General features: G+C 41.2%; 1 protein-coding gene and 1 long non-coding RNA gene across 4 annotated transcripts in view; one reads left to right on the forward strand and one right to left on the reverse strand.

Annotated features, from left to right (window-relative positions):
* Positions 1–26170, forward strand: part of LOC138964359 (synaptophysin-like) — a 164919-nt gene that overhangs the window by 53773 nt on the left and 84976 nt on the right. The gene's annotated exons all lie outside the window — the stretch shown is intronic.
* LOC138964357 (uncharacterized) lies at positions 6128–17015 on the reverse strand. 2 transcript variants are annotated; one of them, XR_011455083.1, is made up of 5 exons: positions 16761–17015; positions 14548–14672; positions 12777–12913; positions 11002–11087; positions 6128–9802 (listed from the first exon to the last, which is right to left on the reverse strand). It is a non-coding gene; the product is annotated as an uncharacterized lncRNA (long non-coding RNA). The 2 variants fall into 2 exon arrangements; XR_011455084.1 differs by lacking the exons at positions 14548–14672; positions 16761–17015 and adding an exon at positions 13250–13460.

Here is a 26170-nt window from a genome sequence, read left to right on the forward strand (position 1 = left end):
TGACCCAATTCACTTGTTTTTAAAGGCAGAGATGACCCTTCCGATTTTAAGATTTTATTCTTTGGCAAACTTTTTAATTCTTATTTCAAGGTTCTTCATAACAATTCTAAGAAAAGGTGTTTCTTGTTCTAAAACGTTATATTGAATTATGGGTCAAAGTGGACCTTTTTAGGGATTAAACATGTAGTTTTGTGGAAACATTCATCTTCTGGAAAAATGAACTTACAACTTTGAAGTATGTTTTGTTTTACTCTAAACAGGTCTCTAGAAGCAACAACATTTTGTTTACAACATAAATTTCAAAAATAAAAGAAAGTTTTTGACAGAATTTCTAAAATCATGTAATTCACAAAAAGCCTGTTACTGTATTTGTTTGTTTGTTTGGTTAACGCCCAGCCGACCACGAAGGGCCATATCAGGGCGGTGCTGCTTTGACATATAACGTGCGCCACACACAAGACAGAAGTCGCAGCACAGGCTTCATGTCTCACCCAGTCACATTATTCTGACACCGGACCAACCAGTCCTAGCACTAACCCCATAATGCCAGACGCCAGGCGGAGCAGCCACTAGATTGCCAATTTTAAAGTCTTAGGTATGACTCGGCCGGGGTTCGAACCCACGACCTCCCGATCACGGGGCAGACGCCTTACCACTAGGCCAACCGTGCCGGTCTGTTACTGTATAAAAACGCATTTCTGGTGAAAGTAAGATCTGACAGAAAGTCTAGAAGATGACTAGTCGACTCTTTACCAATGAGAAAACAGCGTCTAAAGTTTTCAATATGGTGTCAACAGTAAATACAATACATGTACTTTGAAAATGATCAGTTAATTGCAAAAAAAGAGGATGATAATTACACCACACAATGATTTGTGTGGTGTTCAAAGAACCTACAAATGCGCAGAAAACAAAGAAGGATGTGTTTTGACCCAACGTTTGTGCCATCTCTGGCTTTAAGAACCTGTCGGTGCCATAGACTTAAATAAATATTCTTGTACAAATATGTTGAAAGCATCATAACATGAAGATTTCAAGTGACAGAGAAAAATAAAACACAAAATATATTCAGCATACTTTTATGGACTTTCAGCATCACAGTGAATGAGACTTAAAAAAAAAACACATGCATTAAACTACGCTGCTGAAGATCACAAACTTGATTTTGTAAAGCCAGGTTTTATTCAGAAACCTACAGGTAACGTTTAAAAACGAAAATAGAAAAGATATGCAGTAATGTATATTATTACTGTATAAACGTATTGTTTAAAGGTATCGCAGATGGTGTGGTATTGTGCAGTTTGTGTTGACTGCAGTGGCTGATCAAGAAAAAGTGCCCATGCAGTTGTGAATACATTGTATCAGTGTAGGGTGGTGTGTATATGTTGTCTGCAGTAACTTCATCAAGGAAAAAGTCCTACGCAGAAGATGTTGATGCATTGTGTCACTGTCGGAGTAAATAAATCTGCAAAGACTACCAGCGTCCAGATGTGTGTGCTCTCTCTCTCTCTCTCTCTCTCCGATCCTCTCTCTCTCTCTCTCTCTCTCTCTCTCTCTCTCTCTAAAAAACTGCATTAACCTTGAAGTCAATATGAATGCCGAAGAAGGCCAATTCGGTCTTTTGAGTATGTAAGACTCCATTATTACAGCATTCCAGTTTTTGAGGTCAGCCAACACTGCCGATACGAAACGAGGAAACTGCAAAGTCACCTGTGTACAAGAAATGAAAAAGTGCCCATGCAGTTGTGAGTATCAGTGTAGAGTGCAAAAGTATGGTTGTACCCACAATGTGATGCCCGTCAGAAGGGTGTACTTTCCGTCATTGTGATTCTCAAATTACTTAGGATCATATCAAGTAACTGCATGTCTGCCACGTAAGAGCACTTTCATTTCAGAATATTTTGGCCCAAATGTAGTACGACACTACATGATATTCAGATGCCCGTCAGTGAATGTGAATACATTTCGCAGGCTTATAATTATAGTCATAAAAGTTTGAAACTAAGTTCAGAAACACTTGACTGAAAAAGATCACCAGGAGACACAACCACTCAACACTCACACAGACATAATGGAAAAGGAGTTCTTAATTTGACACCTTTGTCAGAGCTGATGAAACTGATAACAGCGGGATTAGGAGGTACCAAAATGCCCGGACAGACCTGCAGGGCCTAAAATGAACAGCTTGCTGCAGTCGGCACCGACCCCATTCAGGTATAGTACATAACAGAATATCTTGCACACGTACTTGTAACGGCCACAGGTATTTGAATGCACTTCTGCTGTAACCTGATTATACGTACGTCTGCTTCGAGTCTTAGCATGATAAATGTCGTCATATATACAAGTCGTCAGTGAAAGCAGTGTGGTAAGTCGAAGCTGCCAGGTGTGTTGCAAGAGGACTGACTGAACTTGTAAAGAACTCGGCCAGGTGCCTGCTTAGGACTGACCATATTCATTTTGGGGTGGCATATCCCACCGCTGGGAGTATTTCAGGCGACCGTGCTCATGCGACACTGCGCCGACAAAATCATTTACAAGCAACAACATGAAATACAATTAAATTTTAAAAAGCCGCTGAGAATCTAGTGTCATTAAATTCAATTCGCCTTTCAGATTGTCTCACGGTCAGTCAGTTTATCATTATGTCAGGTAACCGCTGCGCAGGCACGCAGCGCGCTGACTGACCCCGGGGCTGCAGTCTTTCTGAATGGGCCGGCAGACATATGAACCGTGAAAACTACAGTTATATTATTTCGTTTGCTGATAAACTGACGGTATTTTAAGCATGCAAGGCGGTTGGGGCTGATGAAGCCTGCGGGAGGGGGTCTGAAGCCATGCAGCCTTAGTCACCGTTATGACTGACGGCCGCATCCACGCCGGTCCCGTTCAAGGCTATTATTATCATATCAGTCCTTCAGGCTAGTCCTTAAGAGTCGCAACCTCAAGTTGTGCCTGTACTGAGAACATTAATATTCTCAAGTTCCCGTTCAACAGTATTCACTGAGTTGTCCATGCAATACTCAGTTAAACGCACGATCCTAGCAATATATTGCGACAACTGAACAGTTGAGCTCAAGTGTCCGCGGCCCCGATATCTAAAGTGGACTGGCTGGACACTACACTGACTTGAATATTACGGTCTTCGGGATAGTGAATGGGACAGACACTGACAGATATGTGTTTTGAACAACTTCTCATCCGTGAGGCTCGATTGATTGAGGACCCGTTATGTGTTCAGAAACTACTTCTCAGTGTCCACACCGTGAGGCTCGATTGATTGAGGACCCGTTATGTGAGTTTAGAACAACCGTTCTCAGTGAGGCTGGATTCAGTGATTGAGGACCCGTTATGTGTTCAGAACAACTTCTCGGTGAGGCTCGATTGATTGAGGACCCGTTACTATGTGTTCAGAACAACTTGACTTCTCAGTGAAGCTCGATTGATTGAGGATCCGTTATGTGTTCAGAACAACTTCTCAGTGAGGCTCGATTGATTGAGAGGATCCGTTATGTGTTCAGAACAACTTCTCAGTGAGGCTCGATTGATTGAGGACCCGTTATGTGTTCAGAACAACTTCTCAGTGAGGCTCGATTGATTGAGGACCCGTTACTGTGTTTAGAACAACTTCTCAGTGAGGCTCGATTGTTTCAGAACAACTTCTCAGCGTGGCTCGATTGATTGAGGCCGTTATGTGTTCAGAACAACTTCTCAGCGAGGCTCGATTGATTGAGGCCGTTATGTGTTCAGAATGATACTGACACCCCGGGCCGGTCATAATTATCCATTCGGCATTCCGCGTGTTGGTCCACTACGACGCGGCATGGCCACACCGAGTAGCCTCCGCGGCGGGACAGCTCACTGCATGCAGGTCTCATTTCTGGCGTTGACCGACACTGACTGGCACCGTGCTGTGTCTGACTGGTTTACTTTTCCGCATTGCCATTGGCCCTGGTCGTACAAGTTAGACTAAGATTTCAGTAATATGTTGAAACATAATCTGTAATTTCTTCTTGTTCTTAAGTCAGTCAGTTTGCCTGTTCAGTTGTCGGCGCCGCGATGCCAGTCACTGATGGACACTGTGCTATGTTAGCCTGGCCTGGTGCGGGCTGCACTGAGGCTGACATGAATACATGTAAGAAGTTCAGTTTTCCGACCTGCTAGGTCAACTTATAAAACATAAGACAGAAAAACATAATTGATTGTATTACAACCACGTGCAGTACACAGGAATGTTGCTTGGCTTGCCGGGGGTCCTGATTTGGCCTATTATGGTCCGCTGGACCCGAAAAGCAACAGCAAATAAATAAATAATGCTTGGCTTGAGAATACTGCGGCGCACACACACGCATGGACGCACGAACACACACAGGGCACGCCCGCCCGCCAGCAGGCACCCACACAACAAACAACTTGACAAACTGACACACGAAGGCGATACACACACACGCACCCGCGCGCACACACATGACTCACACGCAAACAAACACACGTGTGTGTTGGTATTTCTGTGTGAACTATGTTTGTGTTTAGGGTTGAACAAAAACAACACTCATCAGAGTCCGCGTGTGCGTTCGCGTGAGTGTGTTCGAGCGCGCACGCGCACACACACGTGTGTGTGTGTGTGTGGCGGTGTGAATTTGAGTCAGTGTTTGTGTGTGCGTGTGTCTTTGTCTCTGTGTCTGTTGTTTTGAAGCATGTGAGAAAGATGATAACTTTTAATATCTAATGACAGACAAACAGCGATCATCAAAGTGACAGTTGGCGTCCATTTCAGCACTGCGAAGCGCTCTTGCGTGACATCTTCGCGACTTTGTTTATCTGTGTATGGATGTGTGTGTGTGTGTGTGTTTGTGTGCATGTGTGTGTAAATATGTGTTAAGGGAGGGGGGAAGAATGCGTTTGGCTTCATAGTACTTGCATACGAATCACTATCGCCAATCGATCGATGTTCACACAAAAAAGAAAAACAAAGCGCAGGATTTTTTTTCTAGTCATAGTCTGAGTCTGTTCGTGTAGACCCGACACTTGGCCACAAATAGCACCTGGTTTTGAAAGAAATCATAACTTGGCGTCGATTTCGTGCGAATGAGCTTTTGCCAAACACTAAGTGATCTATGCTCATTTGCTGGAGTATTAAACGCTTTGGCGAATAATTCTAATGTAATGATCTTGTTGAAAAATGAATTGCCTCCAAAAGTGTCTTTACCTTGTTAAAAAAAAGAAGCATTTTTACGATTTTTGTAGCGTGTTGAAGTGACACGTTTTGCCTGCATTCACGACTCGCTTGACCCCTTCCCTGTATAACCCAATTTATGAAAAGTAAAAAACAAAAACGACTAAATACTATGCTGATGCACTAATCCTAGAGCCAGTAAAATGTCCTCCACGAATCTGTTTTTCTTTTTAATTTACCTTATCTGGTTCATATTTTACAATTTGAAAAATCACTTGCAACTGTGGGCGTGAAGGAAACTGTTCTTTCGCCGGGTACTGTACATGTGTTTATAATGCAGAATGCTGTCTTACAGGTGAAAGCAGGTATCTTAAAAATGCACACTTTGTGTGTGTGTTTGTTTGCGTGCGTGCTTGTGTGTGCGATGTCAACCTTTCGGGTGTTGAGGAGGAATATTTTTGCTTTCAAGCCCATGCTTCATTTAAGTTCCAATTTCAAAATATATGAAATAAGAGACAGAGAGTGCAAGTTAGTTCCTGCAGTTAAAGGCACACTCCTTCATTGATAACATGTATCACTATCTCAAATATGGCCAGGCTCTTAAATGAGATAAAACCATCTCTCCAGTTTAAGACACAAACCAAAAATGAACAGCCTAGGTGCTCTCTGTCAACAGTGGACATTTTCTGACTAATTAATGTCATTAAAACAAACCAATGGCCTTCAAGAAATTATTTCAAACAAAATCCAAATCAGCACAAGTAGTCAAGGTATTGATTTTGAATGTGTCCAAGTGGAATAATGATCTTATCCTATATAACTAGGTTAGAGATTGCTTGGATCTCAATTGTTTTCATTAGAAGGAGTGAGCCTTTACCCACTGGAGCCTGTTGTGCACTTCACCCATAATCAGAGAGATATAGAGAAAAGACAACCTGGCAACACAACAAACAAGTTCAGTAAAACTGATTTAATAAGTAAAGCTTGCAAAACCTTTCTCTGACATGTTCATTTACCTGCCAAAAGTACCATGTTGAATAGACGAGTTAGAAGAAAAAAACGCTTTTAGGTTTGTATGTGTTGTGGAAGGGTGACCTTTTCTTGCAAAACCTATGACAAACAAAGGAGGGGCCAATCAATAGTGAGGGGTGTGTCACATGGACCAGAGCACATGTTTCCAACACACCCATCACTAGTGATTGGCCCCTCCAATGTTTGTCAGAAGTTTTGCAAGAAAAGGTCACTCTCCCACAACCGGTACAAACCCGACAGTTATTTTCGGAATTCGTCTATTTGACAGCAAAACTGAGAACAAATGTAAAGTGACTGATTTGGCAGGGGAATAAAATTGGAAGTTTAATCAATCATACACACAGTCATTTGTATTACACGTACTCATATAGGCTGACACATAACTTTTCTGCCATCTCCAAACAACCATCCTTAATTTTTAAAGCAAAGAATTAACGTACAACTTGGTACACACAATATACAAAAGAACTTGATGTGTAGTCTTTTGCAAAACACAAAATGGATAAGCATGTGTCATAAACAGATGTTTTGATCAGTAGTCGTTTCTGCTTTAGGTAAAACTTATGTTGACAGGTTTCTTTTCTATGCCATAATGAGAGAGAACACCGACCTTCTCTTGTGCTCAAGGGAGATACATAGACATAATGTATTGAACAGAAAAAAATGTAATATTTCTTTCCGATGAAGTCTTTTGCGATTCTCAAAATGTGGCTAAAATAATTACATTGGAAATGATACAGGTCCTATAATGTACTTGTACTTGTACGACAATTTAGGTTAAAAACCTGTACGCCGATCCACAAAAGTAAGCTGCATACGTGGGGGGGCTAGTAGCAGCTTGGTGTGTAGACACTTGATGTGTCTTTCCAGTGGCTGTCCAGTCGTGCTTTAAAGCAGTTAACGCTATCAGCTGTCACAACATTGTCGGGCAGGGTGTTCCAGTCTAAGACAACTCTGTCTGCGAAGAAGGCACTCCTTACTTTCGACTTGGCAAAGTTTAAAACTGTTTCCTCTCATGTCCCTTTCAGTGGGTGGGGGTCTGTGTAGATTGGGTTTCTGGGTAATGTATATACCTTTGAGGTATTTAAAAGTGTCAATCATATCACCCCTGCGCCGACGATGCTGGAGACAAGGAATTCCCAGGATCCTAAGCCTTTCTGAGTATGACAGTTCCTTCAGACTTCCAATCATCCTTGTTGCCCTTCTCTGGACATTCTCTAGGTCCACATTATAATTAAGGAAAAATCAACAACAACCAAACATAACTGAGCCAATACAAGAAGTAGCCACGCTACTAGGTTTTAGAGTTAGTCTAAAAAGACAATATTCCATGAAAAAGTCTGAACAGATTTGGTGATTTACAATAATCATAGTCAACTGGTGCTCATGACTAAGATTATTGTAAATCACCAAATCTGTTCAGACTTTTTAGTTAGAGTGAACTATGAAGAAGAACAGTATTCTCCAGTAGTGTATTTTCACAAAACAACATTGGTACAACGTTCATAATTAGGTGTGAGTAAACTATACTGAAGGCATCAATAATGGGCAAAGGAATAACCATAAGCATGTGCACATGAAGTAAACCAACAAAAACTCAGAAACATTTTGTAAAGCTTCTAAGTCGAATCAACCCCCCAAAAATAATCTCACAAGGATCCAAACTAATGTATAACACCTGCTGTAAATTGAAGTACATGTATGTACTTCAAAAGGACTGCCCAGAAGTCAATAAAGTGGTAATTTTCTCCCTTCAAGATACAAAATCACAAAGATGACAGAAACTATGTGATGTCAAAATAACCAATGCATATACAGTGGAGTCCGGGTACTCATAACATCTACAGTGCCATCTTTCTTCAAGACAAAGGGGGAAATACATGTAGATGAATTCTGGAAATAACTTTTCTGGGTTGTATGGGTTGTAAAAGAGTGAGTACTCAAGAGTCTTAATTTTGCTCCGACAAATATTGACATGTGGTTCCTTTACACATGTTTGAGACACACACCCTCGCTAGTGACTGGCCTATGTCACGTGGGGAAATATCTCACTTGACATTAGTGGCCAGTCACTAGTGAGAGAGTGTCTCTGAAACACGTGTACAGAAACCACATGTTTATATTTGTCTGAGCAAAAGCAAGAGTACTCACTCTTTCACAACCCATATAAACCTAACAAAGTTATTCAGGAATTCGTCTTGATACAGCAGCCAAATAAGTTCAGACACACACAGAGCAAATAAATGTTCATTGTCTTTTCACACAATAGGATATTTCATTCTGTTAAAAACAAAAATGGCCCTTCCAAGCAATTTATTTTCTGATGTCTCTCGGTCCCAGTGACTGAAAAGTGTGATACAGTCAACAGTGTACTAAACAAACCGATTATAACACGTATGCATCATAGACTGTGTACATAGTCATTAAAAAAGCATCAGGTAAAATCAATAAGGTGCAGGAGATCATTCAGACAATAGAGTTACATGGAGAAACCTTTCCAACTTTTTACAGTAAATGCATGGGGTATTAAAATTCAAAACTCAGAAGTGTATTCAGCTTCTGCTACATTGCCAAGCTTGCCACAGAGATAAAATAGTTGCACCTGCCATATGAGAACAGCCTATGATAAGAAGAAACCTTGCAATAAAGGACTGGACACCTGAATTCCCTTTTTTTATTATCTTCACTAACATTATACCTGTCATGACAGGCCGCCTGCAATGTAGGGACATTTTTGGCTGGACCATAGGGGTGTTTTTTCATGGCAAGTACCACTGTGATATTCCGGTACAGAGATGTTTGGAAAGTATTTATGCTGCACTCCTAGCCACGAAGGACACTTTGGAGATCAAGGTGTACTTATTCTTCTTCTTCTTGTCGATCACTCAGATCAAGGTGTACTAAAAAATGTGAGAAAAAAAATGGGAAAAAAAAATTGTCACAAGAGAAAGTTTAGACACAGAAAAGCAGGGTTTATTTATTTTTAGATCAAGGTGTACTAAAAATAAATAAACCCTGCTTTTCTGTGTCTAAACTTTCCCTTGTGACAATTTTTTCACACGGGAAAGAAGATATTACACTCTCATACATAAATAAATTCAGTTTTCTGGGGAACGCAAGAAGAGAGTAAAGACATCTGTTAGGGGAGGAGATCAATTCTATGGTGGTCTCAGAAAGCTAGGTTCTATTGTACATTTATTTAGACCACTGTGTGAAATCAAATAAGAAGCTGTATATCAATATACATCACTTGAAAATCCCCCCAAAAGACAAAGTTTGAACTAACATGTCCATAAAAGCTGCAAAATACACCACGAACATATAGAGTTAGACAATAGAATTGATGAAAAATGTACAGTGAGTGTTTACCAAACTGTATCTTCCCTTGTTTGTCCATAGTAGTCCTCTATGGCTCTTAAAATAAAACAGTGAACATGTCTGAGGGCTTTAACATCAATCTTCACAGCTACTGCCTGGTGGTGATACTAGAACTTCCTGTGTTGATGTCTTTTTATCCCAGCCTTGTTGTGCCTTGATTGGAAGACAGTATCACAAGTAGTGGCCACCATCGGACAAAACACTGTCTGTCTTGCACTGGAAAAAACAAAACATTCTGGAATTACAAAGATATAAAAACTTTTTCAAACAAACCCGAAGGTTTGTTGTATTGAGCTCCCTACATTCGCTCAAAGGGAACACACTATCATTCATTTATAAACAAATAACCACACACACACACACACACACACACACACACACACACACACACAAACAAATAGCACACACCCAAAAACATAACTTTCACAACCAGACTGGAGAACACACAACCCTTATCTCAAATTTTCTTCCTGCAATAGAAAGTGAAGGCTGGAGCTCATACAGTGTATTGCTAACAGTAACACACAACCATAAGTAATTTTGCTGTTCAAACTGTCATTGTAAATCATGAATGAACTCAACATAAACTTAGAGACACAAGTAATATTATATTGCTGTGTGTGTAAAACAGCGTTTGAGCTATTGTTTAGGCTAGCATGTACGTTTTAACTTATACAGTACCAGAAGGTGCACAAAATACCGAACCATTTACCATTCCAGCAAGAGTTTTCTAATAGACGATGTTCAGAAATAACTTTCAGGATTTTCAGGTCTATTGCTATTAGAGTAAGACTAAGAGCCTCTTTTAAGTGGTCAAGCTTTTCAAACTTAGACGAAACAAGTATTGTGCTTCTGAACAGGTTTATCCTGTGATCGGGACTAACAACTAACTCTGATGTGTATGTTATGCAGCGTGTGCACAATACTATGCCACTTTCTGTAAATGATCAACGTTCACAAGTTTATCAGAGTTCCCGATGATTGCTGGCCTATGTGCTATAGTGATCCCTCTCAACATGTTCTGATTGATGTGACGTGAGTTTCATAAAACACATGTGCTTAGAGAACACTTCCACTGATCTGCAAACAATCGGCTCTGATGTGCATAGTTTTGAAAGAAAAGGGTATTATAATATAATTATATATGAGCGCCGACTGCATAACATACATATTAGAGTTATTTGTTTGTTCTGATCGCAGGATAAAGCTGATAAGAAGTGTGGTGCATTCTTCGCCTTGTTTTGAAAAGCTTGTCCTTGTAAAATGAGCTCTTCATCTACCACACCGACCAAAAATGGGGACAAAAGTTATTTCCGTAAGACGTCTATTCACAGTTATCTTCAAACAGGGGAGGGTAGCGAAAGGGGTAAACAAAATCCCAGGACCACTTAACTTCTACAAACTTAAAAACATACCTGAGTTCTTCCGGAGGCGGCCACCATTTTGACCCTTGTGAGTTGTCCCTCTTCTCTTACTCCAACAGCTTGTCTGTCATCAGTTTCTTGATCAACAATGGAAATAAATTTGAAATCAGTTACAAAGTTACATAAGTCAAAACGTTTTAGCGACAAAACAATGATAACTGTTCACAATCACAAACTGTTGACTGTACTTAAAGCTGTCGTCTATCTACGACTATACGTGGCTCGATGTTTGAAAAGATAGGGCTTAGAAGCATGTACTGAACTCAGTACAGTGAAGGTGGCCTGAAACCTTGACAGATTCATTTAACGCTTGACTTTTGCTGTGATAACTTCCTGTTTGCTCCCTCTTTATTCAAGAGGCACCAAAGGGAACAAATACGCCTTGGTGGAGATTCAAACTCAGGAACTCACGATTTCAGGGCTGATGTTCTAACCACTTTATACTACTGCGCCAATTATGACAAGCGCTGAACAATTTATACATTTTATGTTATTTTTGGAGCAGCATCTATTTCATACCTTTATCCATCAATTGCTCAGGAGTGAATTTAACTACTTCTTGGATAGCTATACTTGAACTGCACAGAGATTTGGAGAGATTAAATCAATAAATTACTGTTCTTCTACTTAACTTGTATGTTGTAAATAGATATCACATTCACAGCCATCACATCGCGTGAATGTCGTGTAGCATGGTACAGTATTGGTAAATAAAACATGTGCTGTAATTTCGTGAAACATGTTTGCAAAATAACGGCGAAGTTTACAGACAATTTTGACGCTATTGCAATGCATGAATCATTGAATGGTATTAATTCCACCTTAGCATAGAAACAAACTGTAACTTTTGCATCTTTGTTAAAACTGATGGAGTGGCCTAGTGGTCATGACATCGCCCCCGAAATCTTGAGGTCCGAATCTGGTATACTATGAGTAGCAACAAGAATAATGTGTATGCTTCCTTTGACCCTAGCCTGTTTATTGCAAACCTAAACCGATTAGTAGTGGTGACAGACAGGGCTGGATTTAACACAGATGAATATATGTGTGAGTTATTAATGTAATGGTCAACAAGTAACCATACTTTTTTAAATGGAAGAAGAGCATTATCACATTGTTGGCAGCATTGTGCAAAATACCCATACCATTCTGGATTATTGAATTGATTGACCCCAACATGGACCAAAACTCGTTAACATTATTAAATAACAATCACTCTGTAATGATTAACAACTTTTGGTTACATTTTCAAATGTTACTACATGTAGTCAGAAAGAGGTGTACACCACTGTATAGAATTAGAAGAGTATTACTAAGTTGCAAACCCCACTTTTATAAAGTAATTGCTAGAGAGAATTTCAAACACCACCAGAATAATGTAATGAACATCGGGTTTTCTTTTCAGATCTCCTGGATTTATAAACAAAAGCTGCTAATTCAAAACCTACAACTCATCCAAAGATGGAAAAAAAAACATGGTTCGAGATTAGCATTGCGATCATCCTTTAAAATAACACAGCTTAAGATTTGAAATACATACTAACCAAGCCTATGTATACAACTGCTTGTTGTACTACTATGGTCACAAAACTGCCATTGCCAGGGAATGCTAAAACAGATAAAGGCGATGGATATAGCTTTCTGTCAGCACATTGAATAACAGTGAAAATGAAATTAAGGGATGTCTGGCTGACGGTAACAATAGCAACCACAGTCAGCATTAACCGGAAAGATTTGTGTGTGTAGCCAAGCCTAATGATATTCACCTGTTTTTGCATGATGAAGGAGTGGTATATGCAGAAATTCCAGCAGCGGACCCAGGTATCCTAGACTGGTCAGGCTCTGAATGTACTCTTGCCATAGAACTTCTTTGTGAGAGGCACCCACCAATAAGTCCTCGGACCTGAAAACAACACATAAAATACAGGATAAGAATAAGGATAAGGTGTGATAATTGATATAGTCCTGTGAGGTCAACCTCATGGCAATCCGGGTTGCTTTCTCTCTGGGGAAAGTGAACCGCCATACACTGAGTCAATAACACTGATACAGTACACTACAACATTTTTTTCTACAATCTTTTTTACCGTTATTTCCACTTTGTGATTCATGCGATCTTATGCATGACTCCTGATAATGTCGTCTGGCGTCGGCAACACTTCCATATCAATATTAAAGCTTTGAAAACATTGTTATCTTTTGACCTAACGTTTTTTTTAATATTCCTAGCAGTAGCAACCTCCTTGCGGAAACTTCCAGCCTGCCCTACTGATGTCGTTAATGCATCACGTTCAAGTTCAGGCCAGTCCACCTCCTCCAAATGTTTTGCAACCCTTCAATGGCTTCATTCAGTCCTTTCATTTTTCTGAGATGTTGAATTGGCAAAATGGTCTTATTTTAGGGTGTGGCACAAAGTGAAGCACTGGGAATCTCGCCATGACCCATTTCCAAAAGAAAGATAAAGCAAACATTTACTTGAATCAAACCATTTAGGAACTGTGGGATTCATGGGGGTTTATCCATTTGAGAACAAATCTGTTACTTCCCTTGCCAAGTAACATTTCCCTTTATTTCCCTTTTTAAAATTTTGTTTAAATAGAAATTATTAAAATAGAAAGAGGTTTTTAATATGTACAGAATAAAAAAAACGGAGGAATGTTTGCGTAAAGAAGGAATTTCCATAGAAACGAGTTTTCACTGGTATGTAAATTGATTTAAAGAAAAACTCTGAAAGGGGTGTGTGTGTGTGCCTGTATGCATGATCTGTTGGCAGGTCCAGATTAAAAAACAAATTGAAAAAATAAAATCTGTGCAATCTTGCATTTTATTAGCAAGATCTAGATCAGCACTTTCCAGGACGTGTACGGGTAATGTGATCAAATGTAGTTTTTACATCACGCGTTTGCCGAGATCTGCAGTCTTGGTGGGAGCAAAACAACACATGCCTTTGGAACATTGGAGAAAAAAGTGAGTCACGGGTGACGCAATATCTACACGTACAGGCCTTTGCTACACGTTCGACCACCCAGAACACGGTATTCTGGGAATGGGAGTATCTTTCATGAATAATATTGTACACAGCAACAACAACAAAACTGACCGAATTTAGTACATGTTTTGTATTGCGAGTAACCAATAATCATTATAACCCAAGTTTAACTGAATTAATATTATTTGAACATACTTACTCTCCAGGACCCCCTTTCGAACTGTGCACTACCCTACTGAACTGCGTTCAACATTATGATCGCTTTGCGTGTGCCACTTGTAGGAGCTAGCTCATTCAAACAGTTTTCAAAAGTGACTTACACGGGCGGAATCTCACTGAATGAAGGGACGGTTTTATGGAAGACTTTGGTCTACTGGGTAGATTGTTCTATTTGATTTTTGTACCTCGATTTTGTTTTTCTCGGAAAAGGAATTCTGTTCTCTCTGAAATGTGTAGCTTTTCTCGGAAATCCTGGGATCCGAGGAGAATTTATCTATGAAAAAAACAAAAACAAAAAAGGGTAGTAAAGACCATCAAATTGTACTCACTTGATAAAGTGTTGTTAGTCCTAAGTTTTCAAGTGATGGCTGGCTTTCTGATTCTTGTAAGTTGTATTGAATCTTGGTCTCTGTCCCATACATCTCTTGTGGTGACAGCGGCAGCATGAATCAAACTGCACATTGAGAGTCCACACACACTAAAAATAAAGAGTAGCAAAATGGTTAACCAGGAATAGTCGAATCATGATGGTTAGTGAATTCCCAGACATGCATTCAATACAATGATCATAAAAGTATAACGTATAAGATGTCAACATGTATAATACATACATGTGACCTGGGGTGAGGTGCAAAAAGCCAGACTCTGAGCCACCGAACTGGGTGGAAATCGCATGCGGGGTCTGACTGGTTGAAATCACAACAAATCTTAATTTCAACCAATCCAACCCTGTGACTGTGTAACACCAAGTTTTGCACCCTGCACCTCAGCCCAGGAAACCTGATTATCAAATACCTGAAGTTTGTTAATGTTAGTTGTTACTCTGTGTGTGGTCATTGAGCGAGTCGTACTCATAGACTGGGTGTTTGTTATGTCATTGTCCATTCAGTCACAACTTTGACAGCCAGCCAAGACTCAGTCACTGAGTCAGTCAAGGCTATTCAAGACTCTCACTCTCAGCTATGTCATGTGTTTCTGTGTGCATGCAGACCTTTGACAGTTTGAGCATGTTCATGTGCTTGCACATGTATGTATGTGTGTGCACAACTGCATAAGACTAAGATTTGTAACTGTAAGACTGTGTATTTGCAAGGATTGTTGCATTTGTGCATCTATTTGTTCTTTATTGTTCCCATGATAATTAATGCCTATGTGTTCTAGTGTGCGTGTGTTTGCTGGCTTTCAACTTTTAATCATACATCATTACATGTGCAAGTGCCACCTTTTGTTTGTGTGTGTGTGAGTGTGTACTTTTTTGTGCTTGTTTGTGTGTGTACATGTATGTGTTCATGCATGTGTCATTGTGCGTGCACAAGCTAACAAAAGGTATTTTTGTGCGAGACTTTGTGTGGTTATCAGTTTGACTGTTTGTCACTGGTGCCTGTTTTAAATCTTTTTCTCACCATCAAATGACTGTACTTGTTTTCAAAATAAATTGGTAAATTTGCAGCTCGTACATTATAACTTGACAGTAAAAGAATTGTTCAAATCAGAGGATAGCATTCAGAATCACTCAATCAGTCAGTGGCTAGTCAATGCCACCCTAAATAGACTCAGCTTGGCTCAAGTAAGTCGCAACTGGTCACCAGTTATCGAACAGCACAGCGATCAGTATCACCATCACCAATCAAAGCAGTGCAGACAGTATTCAGTATCACTGCTCCTTTCTTTGCTGCATGCTCGTTGGCTCGGCTCTTTTTGCTTTAACTCCAAATAAGGCCCCCCCCCCCCCCCCAAATAAAAAAAGGTGTGGTTAACTGAAGGTAACATAGCCCCAAAAAATATGGTAGGAAGCTAGGCAATCACTTTTTTTTTTTAATGTGTACAAATTAAACCTACTTGACAGGGAAATAAGTGTGCGACTCGAGCACTTTCGCTGCGTTTTCTGCACTCGTTTTCTTGGTTTTTTGGGTTGTTTTTTTTGGACAAAAGTAATAAAAAGTTATAGGGTCGGCCCCTAAAAATAGGGTAGGTCGGGTTACCGTAACCACACCTATTTTTTTTCTAGGCCTACTTAATGTGATGCGCTGCCTAGCTGTCAATTGCTGTGGACATCCATCCCCCCCCCCCCCCCCTGATTCAGTGCTGGGCCAACCCCCCTCACCTCAGACAAAGGGGGACTGATCATAGTCAGTCGGGGCTAACAAATAGTAACATGACATTGACAGCTGCGGGTTCGGGTTTGGGGATGCAGGTGCGGTAAGGAGGCAGAGTGGTTAATGTTAGCCAGCAAAAAAAAGAACGAAGCAAGGAAAGGGGGTATTGGGGGAGGTGTGACCGTAGACATGAATACGTACACTGTTGTCTGCAGTCTGCTTTGATTGGAATGCCGGGCCGGTGTTCGATCTTGGGTAGTCTATCCTCCTAAAATACTGAAGACCATCATCACCGGAACCACCATCACCCAAGCGTAGCAGATTCATCACCATGCTGATGTTGGCTACCTAACCTACCAGTACCACCAAGAAAGAAAGACCACGGATGACTTCTAACACACACATGATGAAACCATGCTAAAAGTGACCTCTGAAAGCCGACTTACCATGCCCCAGGAGATTGTTCAAGTTACTAGCTGCCCGCCACGTCGTTGTAATTCGTGGAAAATCCTTCTTATGCAGAAAGTTCCACGTGAAGCTTGGTGGCCGCCATTTTGGTTCGGAATCTTAACTTCCCGCTGACGATTGAAAGTCGTGAAGTTGAAATTTATCCTATTTGTGTTGATTTATCCTGAAAGCGACGTGTTTCACACAATAATCCATTGTTGTTATGTCTACAATGTTCAGATTCTATTACTTAATGTCACGGCTGGTTTATTATCGCAGTGGAATCGACGAACTGCTCATCACGACAATCTGTCATCAGTGATAAGTGATTGGATCGATTGTTTTTGATTGGCTGATCGCTTGTTCGCTCCTATCTCCTATCGACCGAACGATATGCCTACTAAACCTGATTGGCTGTCGTTGTGATAGCTGCGATCGTTACCAGTACTATCCCCTGGGGGGTAGGGTGTGTTGCTGAACCTGCTGCGCAGCACGATATATTTACGAGTTGGCTTCGATAGTAGCAGTGTGCACTCACTCACTCACTCACTCACTCACTCACTCACTCACTCACTCACACAGAGAGAGAGAGAGAGAGAGAGAGAGAGAGAGAGAGAGAGAGAGACAAAGACAGAGAGAGAGAGAGAGAGACACAGACAGAGAGAGAGAGAGGAGAGAGAGAGAGAGAGAGAGAGAGAGAGAGAGAGAGAGAGAGAGAGACAGACAGACAGAGAGAGAGAGAGTGTGTGTGTTATTTAGCTTGGCCTTCTGCCCATGTCACAAAAGGAGAGAGAGAGAGAGAGAGAGGAGAGAGAGAGAGAGAGAGAGAGAGAGAGAGAGAGAGAGAGAGAGAGATAGGTGGTGGTGGGAGGGAGGGAGAGAGAGAGGTGGAGGGAGGGAGGGAGAGACTTGCCAGACAAGTGGTATATATACTTTTGTCTTTGCTTTCAAATACTCAACACACAAAGAAAAACGCACTCGAGCAACCGAATGATCAGCCGTCAAACAAATTTTGACAAGTGTGTCTGGCAGTTCTGCGAACAAAAAAAAAGCATTTGCTGCAGATGAATTTGTTTTTGCGGAATCCATTCAGTTCCAGCACTATTTAGTTCTCATTCTGTCTGTCTGTCTGTCTGTCTGTCTGTCTGTCTGTCTGTCTGTCTGTCTGTCTGTCTGTCTCTCTCTCTCTCTCTCTCTCTCTCTCTCTCTCTCTCTCTTGTTTTAGGACCGGTTGTAAGAAAAGGCGTAGCCTTAAACCTCTATCATTGAAAAATGAAGTTCCATCATCATCATCATCATCATCATCATCATCATCATCATCATCATCATCATCATCATCTCTCTCTCTCTCTTCATTGAATGTTCCTTCCAACGTGAGCCATTAGGGCTTTGCCCTTGTTTTTTTGATTGTTTTGTTTGTATCTTGCTGTTTTTGCTTCATTAAAGTATGCTGCTGGGATTTTTCGCGTGCAGGTTTATACTATTAGAAGGCCGCATTTCTGCAAGAAAAATGTCTGGCGCTAATAAGGTTGTCACAAGTCTTTTTTGTCGATGTTCTCCCCCCTGAAGCAACTTCACTTCCTAATTTGCCTTTTTGTAAAATTGCTTCACGTACGGCAGCAGGGGAAGACGTGTGTTTTGTTCCGATTTGAACGACGCAGTTGTCATTCCCTTACATAAATGAAATATTGATTGTTCAACCTTTTTGGGTTTGTTTGGTAATTGTTTGTCTTTTGTTGTTGTTTTTTCCCCTCAAGAATTTACTGCTCGTAAGAAAAGCGGTGTAGGGGTCTGGAATTGAGCAAGCAGGCTTCAACAACAAACGTTGAACAATACAGTCTGCGTCTCATAATACATGTTGCATTTTCCGAAGTCAAGGACAGGGCGAAAAGAAAAAAAACCAGGTTTTCTTTTTCTGTGCCTTATTTTATTGACCACGAAACACGAGAATTCTTCCGATCGCTGTAATCGACTTGCTAGAGGTAGAATTTGTGTGTGTTTTCTTTCACCAATTAAACCATGCTTTAATTTTGTTTAAAGCGATAAGCCCATGATTCTGTCAGTACTCGACAGTAGTCTTTCTTTCATAACCGCCAAGTCTGTTCTGATTGTGCGTGTGTTGTTGTTTTGTTTCCTTCCTTTCTTGGGTTCTTGAAAAGCGCATTTCTATTGAGCATTTCAAATGGATTGGTTTGTGTAGTGCGGTAGTTGCGTTTGCAAATCCTTTATTATATTTTGTGTGTGATTTCTGTGATTAAATCAGTGTAGTTATTTATCTCTTTTTCTTTTCAACCCCAGGGTGTTAACCGTTCATTTAATTAGCCTGCCCCTTGGTACTGCAAAACCCCAATTAACCCCAGCCTCCGAATTTGATAACCCCCTCCGCTCAGCCCCCTTCTACCACTCTCCGCTACCCGATACTCGCTGTTCTGTTAAACTACTGCATGAAGTTTTATCGTTCAAACCTTCTGTTTTGACTCGTTTTACTTCGACTTCCTTCTGGTTTTCGGGCCAAATCCTTTCGTGGTGGCTTCAGGTTCTCTGCCCTGGCCAACAGCTAGCGTTGCTTTGCCTTGCAACAGTGTCTTTGTGACTGGGATGTTTGACGACGCCGTTGTTGCTGGCGAGGTCTGCATTGTTGGACTGCGAGGCAATTTCCTGTGTCCACTGTGCGAGCCGTGAGCTCTTTTTGTCTGTTTTGGGACTAGTTGCACGTGCTGTTTATAGATACTTGCGTCAGGGGAAGAGTCAAGATCTGCGTGGAAAAATGTTCTCACTATAGCTAGTGGCTATTTAATAATCTAATTCATTCGACAATGTCAACTCTGACAGTCAAGCTGCTGATTTTGTAGTATGTGTCCAAGTGGAGGAATGTCCTAATCCCATGTAGAAGCCCGGTCAGATCTCAGATGGTGAGCCGAATTGTTTAAATACGGATTGTGCCGGTCTAAGATCGATGTCTCACATCTTTCTTCTCATGTCTGTTTCAAACAAACAAGTGTTATAACACGTAGACGCCATGCAGCGGAATTCAAACGTTATCTCTGTGGTAAAAAAATTCCTCTGACTACATTTTGGTGGAACAGAGCAAGCAGTGTGATCCCCCCATCCCCCAGCCCCTTTACTTTCAATATTTCACGTGATTTTATACAACATGTAGACACTTTGCACGGGAATGGAAAACGTTACCCTTTCCACCTCATACTAACGTTAAATCTGCCTTAGTGCATATTCCAAAATGTCAGTGTCAGTTGCCCTCATTTCTACTTTTACGCGCCGGTCTTATTTTTACGCAAGAGAAAGATATTCACTTTTTTTTTTTTTAAAGGACCAAAAGAAAAAGACAAGATCAGAACAATCTAGAATAGTATGACATGTCAAGAGAAGAAACTTTTCTGTTGCTCTCTTCACTCGGGCAGTGCGAGTGTGATATTTTTGTGAAACCCCTTTGATGTTCTGTTCTTTTTGAGAAATAATTAAAAGTTGGATTCGAGACAGTCAGGAAGCTATTAAAAAAATGAAAGTTTTGACAGCGAAGACGCGTTGTGAGGTTGTCTTGTGTGCGCGGTGCTGTTTACTGCATTGTCAAGAATTCTTGTTTGTGTTTACTAACAGTGTTAACAACGTTAAACACTTTTGACAGACAGACAGACAAAGACACACTCACTCTGTCTTTGCTTCACTTATTCCTTCATCTTTCTTTCCCTCCCCTCTACCTTTCTTTCTTTGTTCTCTCCTAGTCTTATTGTTGAACTTTTCTCTTTCACAAGTTGTGTGTTTTTCTTCTTCATAACAGTATAGGGACTTTTTTAACTCGAGATTTTTTGTGTCTGACTTTTCTAGTATCTCCTGAAGCTGCACTTTCTATTAGAAATGCGAGAGAAACAGTATTTGTTTTTAAATGAGTTTTCTAACTCTACGGCCTTTGAAAGAAATTTTCCGTTTTGGAGATACGAAGGTTGGGTCATGCTTTTTCTATTTGTCTGAACCTTTTTGAATGGAAAGTCAGCGACATTCAAAGGCCACAAAGAAAGAATGAGAAAAAAAGAAAGAACAAGAGGCGAAGCCATCTAGGCTCACGTAAGAAATCGACAAATAGTAACACAAACTCAATCACTCCGTCACACACACACACACACACACACACACACACACACACACACACACACACACACACACACACACACACACACACACACACACACACACACACACACACACACACACACACACACACACACACACACACACACACACACACACACACACACACACACACACACACACACACACACACACACACACACACACACACACACACACACACACACACACACACACACACACACACACACACACACACACACACACACACACACACACACACACACACACACACACACACACACACACACACACACACACACACACACACACACACACACACACACACACACACACACACACACACACACACACACACACACACACACACACACACACACACACACACACACACACACACACACACACACACACACACACACACACACACACACACACACACACACACACACACACACACACACACACACACACACACACACACACACACACACACACACACACACACACACACACACACACACACACACACACACACACACACACACACACACACACACACACACACACACACACACACACACACACACACACACACACACACACACACACACACACACACACACACACACACACACACACACACACACACACACACACACACACACACACACACACACACACACACACACACACACACACACACACACACACACACACACACACACACACACACACACACACACACACACACACACACACACACACACACACACACACACACACACACACACACACACACACACACACACACACACACACACACACACACACACACACACACACACACACACACACACACACACACACACACACACACACACACACACACACACACACACACACACACACACACACACACACACACACACACACACACACACACACACACAGACAGACAGACAGACAGACAGAAAGAGCATAGGTGAAACTGTGCAAGAAAGCGAGACACTAGATCTAGATCTGTCTGTCTGCATGTAGCCTACTTACAGGACACGACTGCCAACTAGTCTCGGCGCGCTCAAAATAATAATGACCGAGACTTTCAGTACTTCCTTCGCGTGACGTCTAACCCTCTTACGTCATAATGTGACGTCAATGTAATGTGACGTCTTCAAATGTTAGAGTTTCTACCACAGACATACACACACACGCACGCACAAACACACACACACACACACGCACAAACGCACAGACAGACAAAGTTATGATCGCATAGGCTACACTTACGTGAGCCAAAAACAAGTCGCGTAAGGCGAAATTACTACATTTAGTCAAGCTGTGGAACTCACAGAATGAAACTGAACGCACTGCATTTTTTCCCAATGGCCGTAGTCCGCCGCTCGTGCATAACGGAGTGAAACTGACGAGCCTGTTCAGCGCGGTAGTGGTTTCGCTGTGCTGCATAGCACGCTTTTCGGTACCTCTCTTCGTTTTAACTTTCTGAGCGTGCTTTTAATCCAAACATATCATATCTATATGTTTTTGGAATCATGAACCGACAAGGAATAAGATAAAATGGTTTTTAAATCGATTTCGGAAATTTCATTTTGATCATAATTTTTATATTTTTAATTTTTAGAGCTTTTTTTTTTAATCCAAATATAACATATTTATATGTTTTTGGAATCAGGAAATGATGTAGAATAAGATGAACGTAAATTTGGATCGTTTTATATAAAACATTTTTTTTTTTAAAAATCAGATTTTTAATGACCAAAGTCATTCATTAATTTTTAAGCCACCAAGCTGAAATGCAATACCTAAGTCCGGCCTTCGTCGAAGATTGCTTTACAAAAATTTCAATCAATTTGATTGAAAAATGAGGGTGTGACAGTGCCGCCTCAACTTTTACAAAAAGCCGGATAGGACGTCATCAAAAGTATTTATCGAAAAAAAGAAAAAAATGTCCGGGGATATCATTCCCAGGAACTCTCATGTCAAATTTCATAAAGATCGGTCCAGTAGTTTGGTCTGAATCGCTCAACACACACACACGCACAGACAGACACGCACAGACACACAGACACACACACACACCACGACCCTCGTCTCGATTCCCCCTCTATGTTAAAACATTTAGTCAAAACTTGACTAAATGTAAAAAAAAGAGACCGTTTAATTAGCCAATAAAGATTGACCTAGCTACCAAACAACCAACGAACAAACATTTTTAGGGTGGTTCTTTTTGCTGCCTTTGAGTCGCTCATTTTCTGGATTGTCTTCTTGCGCAACCACCCCTGACACTTTTACCGTCGGCTATTCTGCATTTTTCGTGTATGGGTTAGTTCCCGCTGTACTACGGCTTTCACCGTTCACCACGGTCAGTCTTTTAGTGTACCTTTTTCTGTAATGGTCAGTGAAGGAATCTTTCGTAGGCGGTCAAGCAGCGTACAGTACATAGAGAAGACACGACACCAAGTGGTCTGAGCGACTGACCACCGGAATTAAGTGGCGACAGTCTACATCCTTGGACATCAAAGGACCCCATCGCCAAGTCCTATTTTGCATTGATTTAGTGTTCAGCGGTCAGAACAGATAACCATATTGCCTGCGTCCACCCGCTCTGGTCACTACAAGGTGTTAATTGTCTGGACAGCAGAGAGAGGCTGTAAATGTGGTTGGGGAAGTTGACCACCCTGGTCCAGTCCCTTCTCTGTCTGTCTGACCGCTGTCACGTGTTAATTGACTGGTCAGGAAAGAAATGTGATGAAGGTGATGTTCTGTCTGAAAGCTGTCTGATTTCAAACTATCGTTGGACGTTTTGGAAGCTGTACAAAAGATGGTCTGACTTTATAACCGGTTCGACAGAAAAGAAGTGTTAAAGGTGATGTTCGTTTTGAATCCTGAAATCTGATTTTAAAAAATTGATGAAAGTAGTGTTCTGCCTTTTTGTGGTGGTCAGTGTTGCAGTGAGAGAATCGACCACAGAGAGGACACGGCAACAAGTGGTTTGAGCGACTGACCACCGGATTTAAGTGGTGACTGCCGACATCCTGTGACATCAAAGGATACCAACGCGAAGTCCTTTTTCTGTCGATTAACTGTCCAATGGACAGAACAGATGACCATCTTGCATGCGTCTACCCTTTCTTAGTCCACTCGCAGGTGTTATTTGTCTGGACAGCGGTGAGAGACTGTAAATGTGTTTGGAGAAAGTGACCACCTAATTGGTCAAATCAGTGTCATATCAGTCTAACCACTGTCAAGAATTAATTGGCAAAAAACGAAAGAAGTAATGTTCTTTTCGAGCGTGGCTCTATGTATTCAAAGTTATTCCCCCCTCTGCTTCTTTACCTCTGTAAACTTGTAGAGCTAGTTATTTTTCGATAATGACCCAGCAACCAAACAAATAACGAGCCAGCAACAACCTGAATCCTCGATAGTGCAATGGGTTGAGAAGCTGTTCTGTTTCGGTACTACTTTTGCGACTGAAAAGTTCCGAACGCTCTAATGTACGAAGTATACATTTCTGGAGCAAACAATACAAACATACCGCATTTAAATTAACAACTACAGGCCTGAACACATGAATCTCCATATAAAATCCATGAGTTCGGTTGTTTTCTGAATCTAGATCTGCCGTGCACAAACGTTCATCACAAGCAAATTCCCAAGGTAAGTAACTCATACTTTGTCTAGCGACAAGAGTAGTTCCCCTTCTTGTCACTCAGTTTCTTCGACAACACTGACTGCAATCCGACGGTCAGTTTTCAACAATATTTCATTTTATAAACAGATCACACGCAACCAAATGCACACATCTCATCAATTTAAACAACATAAAGCGGTTTCATACACTATTTTCCCCAGAAAACTGAACTTCATACAGTAATTAACGTTGGAACACGGGTGCAAATGTTCGTCTGCTAGTCCCATTTGACGAAAGAACATTATCCTAAGCGATACTAAAACATAAAAAGAACACACAATATCTGCCTTTACCGCCACAGCAGAATAACAGCATATCTGTGTACTTGATTTTAGTCCAAAACAGGGAAACTGACAAGAAGTGTTAACAGAATGGAATGATTTGCACGGAACTATACAACCGCGCATTAATCGATCGCCTGCGCAGGTTGACTGGTTGAGTGATTCGGATTCGATCAAACTTTCGCACAAAAACTCCTGTTTTCTTTGAATAACTGAAGAAAGGAGGAATAAAGAGGTTACACACCTCGTCTCAGTGATTATTAACAATAATGGTCTCAGTTCGCGGTCATGAAAAAGCTCGCTGAAGCTCGCATTTTTCATGATCCGCTAACTTCTACCATTATTTTTAATTATCACTGAGACTCGGCATGTAACCTCTACTTACATCTCAACTTGGAGCAAAACGGATAATAGCCAATCAACGGCCGATGTACCCATTGTCGCCTTTTCGTACATTTTAACACTTTCTACCCCACCTATGTTGACCAAGTGGTTTTTTTAGCCGAGACCAGCTGTGCTGCAGCAGGTCACTCAGAATTGTAGTAACCGCGTAGTAACTGTGTATCAACACGCTGGAATGCAGGCGTTAGATCGACGTTACAGGAAGCGACTGAAGCTAACAGTCTTAGCAAATATATCCGTACCTGGTCAGATAGAGCCATATGAGTGGGTACGGATATATCCGTACCTAGCTGGGAGACAATGAGTTAAAGAGGTCAGAAAGTAGTTTCTTCCTGTCTGTTTCCGCTCTGTTTGTGTCCACTGTCAGGTATCAATTTTTTTAATAGTGGAGAAATGCGTAGAAGCTAATGGGAGCAATTGACCGCTTTGGTAAAGTTTACTCTCTCTCTCTCTCTCTCTCTCTCTCTCTCTCTCTCTCTCTCTCTCTCTCTCTCTCTCTCTTTTCTGTTCTAGAACAGTGCACTTCCTTTGTCTACTTCACTGTCATCTACTTGGCTGGACAAGAAAGAACTAGCAGACTTCATGTTTCGTTTATGGTCAACGCTAAATTCAGAATAGAAAACGCCTTCTTAGTCGAGTCTGCTGTTTGTGTGTCCAGTGTAGGAAATTGTCTCGACATCAGAGACGGTAGAAGAGGTGATGTTAACCAATCACTGCATGGTTTTACGTGAGTTCCTGACATCTAGCGAAAGGGAAAAGTGTCCAGCTTTCTCTGTATCTGGACTTCATATTTATCAGTAGTTTCTCGTTGTTTTGCATTTGAGGGGGTTCGGCTCTCTGTGTCCATTTCCGAGCGTTATAATTATCTGAACACAGAAGAAGCCGTAGA

This window comes from Littorina saxatilis, linkage group LG4 (genome assembly GCF_037325665.1).
Source record: "Littorina saxatilis isolate snail1 linkage group LG4, US_GU_Lsax_2.0, whole genome shotgun sequence".
NCBI classification, from domain to species: Eukaryota; Metazoa; Mollusca; class Gastropoda; order Littorinimorpha; family Littorinidae; genus Littorina; species Littorina saxatilis.